Genomic DNA, 3658 nt, shown 5'->3' on the forward strand with positions numbered 1-3658 from the left:
ATATATAGGAGGGAGGGGGAGGGAAGAGGCAGCCTCAAACCCTCAAGGTTTGGCCGAAATTGGAGGTGGAGGAGTCCTACTCCAATCCTACTTGGAGTAGGATTCCACCTTCCCACTTGGAAACTCTTTCCACCTTGTGTTTTTTCCTTCTCAAACCTTATGGGCCTTAGTGGGAACTTATTCCAGCCCACTAGGGGCTGGTTTATCTCTTCCCATAGCCCATGAGACCCCTTGGGGCGTGACACCCCTCCCGATGGTCCCCGGCACCCCTCCCGGCACTCCCGGTACACTACCGATGAGCCCGAAACTTTTCCGGTAATGCACGAAAACCTTCCGGTAACCAAATGGGGTCATCCTATATATCAATCTTCGTTTCCGGACCATTCCGGAAACCCTCGTGACGTCCGTGATCTCATCCGGGACTCCGAACAACATTCGGTAACCAACCATATAACTCAAATACGCATAAAACAACGTCGAACCTTAAGTGTGCAGACCCTGCGGGTTCGAGAACTATGTAGACATGACCCGAGAGACTCCTCGGTCAATATCCAATAGCGGGACCTGGATGCCCATATTGGATCCTACATATTCTACGAAGATCTTATCGTTTGAACCTCAGTGCCAAGGATTCGTATAATCCCGTATGTCATTCCCTTTGTCCTTCGGTATGTTACTTGCCCGAGATTCGATCGTCAGTATCCGCATACCTATTTCAATCTCGTTTACCGGCAAGTCTCTTTACTCGTTCCGTAATACAAGATCCCGCAACTTACACTAAGTTACATTGCTTGCAAGGCTTGTGTGTGATGTTGTATTACCGAGTGGGCCCCGAGATACCTCTCCGTCACACGGAGTGACAAATCCCAGTCTTGATCCATACTAACTCAACTAACACCTTCGGAGATACCTGTAGAGCATCTTTATAGTCACCCAGTTACGTTGCGACGTTTGATACACACAAAGCATTCCTCCGGTGTCAGTGAGTTATATGATCTCATGGTCATAGGAATAAATACTTGACACGCAGAAAACAGTAGCAACAAAATGACACGATCAACATGCTACGTCTATTAATTTGGGTCTAGTCCATCACGCGATTCTCCCAATGACGTGATCCAGTTATCAAGCAACAACACCTTGTTCATAATCAGAAGACACTGACTATCATCGATCAACTGGCTAGCCAACTAGAGGCATGCTAGGGATGGTGTTTTGTCTATGTATCCACACATGTAAATGAGTCTTCATTCAATACAATTATAGCATGGATAATAAACTATTATCTTGATACAGGAATTATAATAATAACTATACATTTATTATTGCCTCTAGGGCATAATTCCAACAGTCTCCCACTTGCACTAGAGTCAATAATCTAGCCCTCACATCACCATGTGAATTACATTGTAATAAATCTAACACCCATACAGTTCTGGTGTCGATCATGTTTTGGCCGTGGAAGAGGTTTAGTCAGCGGGTCTGCTACATTCAGATCCGTGTGCACCTTGCATATATTTACGTCCTCCTCCTCGACGTAGTCGCGGATGAGGTTGAAGCGTCGTTTGATGTGTCTGGTCTTCTTGTGAAACCTTGGTTCCTTTGCTAAGGCAATGGCACCAGTGTTGTCACAGAACAAGGTTATTGGATCCAGTGCACTTGGCACCACTCCAAGATCCGTCATGAACTGCTTCATCCAGACACCTTCCTTAGCCGCCTCCGAGGCAGCCATGTACTCTGCTTCACATGTAGAATCTGCTACGACGCTTTGCTTGGAACTCCACCAGCTTACTGCACCCCCATTAAGAATAAATACGTATCCGGTTTGTGACTTAGAGTCGTCCGGATCTGTGTCAAAGCTTGGATCGACGTAACCTTTTACGGCGAGCTCTTCGTCACCTCCATACACGAGAAACATCTCCTTAGTCCTTTTCAGGTACTTCAGGATATTCTTGACCGCCGTCCAGTGATCCACTCCTGGATTACTCTGGAACCTGCCTGCCATACTTATGGCCAGGCTAACATCCGGTCTAGTGCACAGCATCGCATACATGATAGAACCTATGGCTGAAGCATAGGGGACGGAGCGCATATGCTCTCTATCTACATCAGTTGCTGGGCACTGAGTCTTACTCAATCTCGTACCTTGTAACACCGGCAAGAACCCTTTCTTGGACTGTTCCATTTTGAACCTCTTCAAAACTTTATCAAGGTATGTGCTTTGTGAAAGTCCTATCAGGCGTTTTGATCTATCCCTATAGATCTTAATGCCTAGAATGTAAGCAGCTTCTCCTAGGTCCTTCATAGAGAAACTTTTATTCAAGTAACCTTTTATGCTCTCCAAAAGCTCTACGTTGTTTCCAATCAGTAATATGTCATCCACATATAATATTAGAAACGCCACAGAGCTCCCACTCACTTTCTTGTAAATACAAGATTCTCCAACCACTTGTATAAACCCAAATGCTTTGATCACCTCATCAAAGCGTTTGTTCCAACTCCGAGATGCTTGCACCAGTCCATAAATGGATCGCTGGAGTTTGCACACTTTGTCAGCATTTTTAGGATCGACAAAACCTTCGGGTTGCATCATATACAACTCTTCCTTAAGGAAACCGTTAAGGAACGCCGTTTTGACATCCATCTGCCAGATTTCATAATCGAAAAATGCAGCTATTGCTAACATGATTCTGACGGACTTAAGCATCGCTACAGGAGAGAAAGTCTCATCGTAGTCAATTCCTGGAACTTGTGAAAAACCCTTTGCCACAAGTCGAGCTTTATAAACGGTCACATTACCGTCAGCGTCCGTCTTCTTCTTAAAGATCCATTTGTTCTGAATAGCCTTGCGGCCCTCAGGCAGTATCTCCAAAGTCCATACTTTGTTCTCATACATGGATCCTATCTCGGATTTCATGGCTTCTAGCCATTTGTTGGAATCTGGGCCCACCATCGCTTCTTCATAATTTGCAGGTTCATTGTTGTCTAACAACATGATTGATAAGACGGGATTACCGTACCACTCTGGAGCAGCGCGTGATCTCGTCGACCTGCGTGGTTCAACAGAAACTTGAACTGGAGTTTCATGATCATCATCATTAACTTCCTCCTCAACCGGCGTCGCAACGACAGAGGTTTCCCCTTGCCCTGCGCCACCATCCAGAGGGATGAGAGGTTCGACAACCTCGTCAAGTTCTATCTTCCTCCCACTCAATTCTCTCGAGAGAAACTCCTTCTCGAGAAAAGTTCCGTTCTTAGCAACAAACACTTTGCCCTCGGATTTGAGATAGAAGGTGTACCCAACTGTCTCTTTTGGGTAACCTATGAAGACGCACTTTTCCGCTTTGGGTTCCAGCTTTTCAGGCTGAAGCTTTTTGACATAAGCATCACATCCCCAAACTTTAAGAAACGACAACTTTGGCCTTTTGCCATACCACAGTTCGTATGGTGTCGTCTCAACGGATTTCGATGGTGCCCTATTTAAAGTGAATGCAGCTGTTTCTAATGCATAACCCCAAAATGATAACGGCAAATCAGTAAGAGACATCATAGATCGCACCATTTCTAATAAAGTACGATTACGACGTTCGGACACACCATTACGCTGTGGTGTTCCGGGCGGTGTTAACTGCGAAACAATTCCACATTGTCTTAAGTG

This window comes from Hordeum vulgare, chromosome 2H (genome assembly GCF_904849725.1).
Source record: "Hordeum vulgare subsp. vulgare chromosome 2H, MorexV3_pseudomolecules_assembly, whole genome shotgun sequence".
Classification (NCBI taxonomy): Eukaryota; Viridiplantae; Streptophyta; class Magnoliopsida; order Poales; family Poaceae; genus Hordeum; species Hordeum vulgare.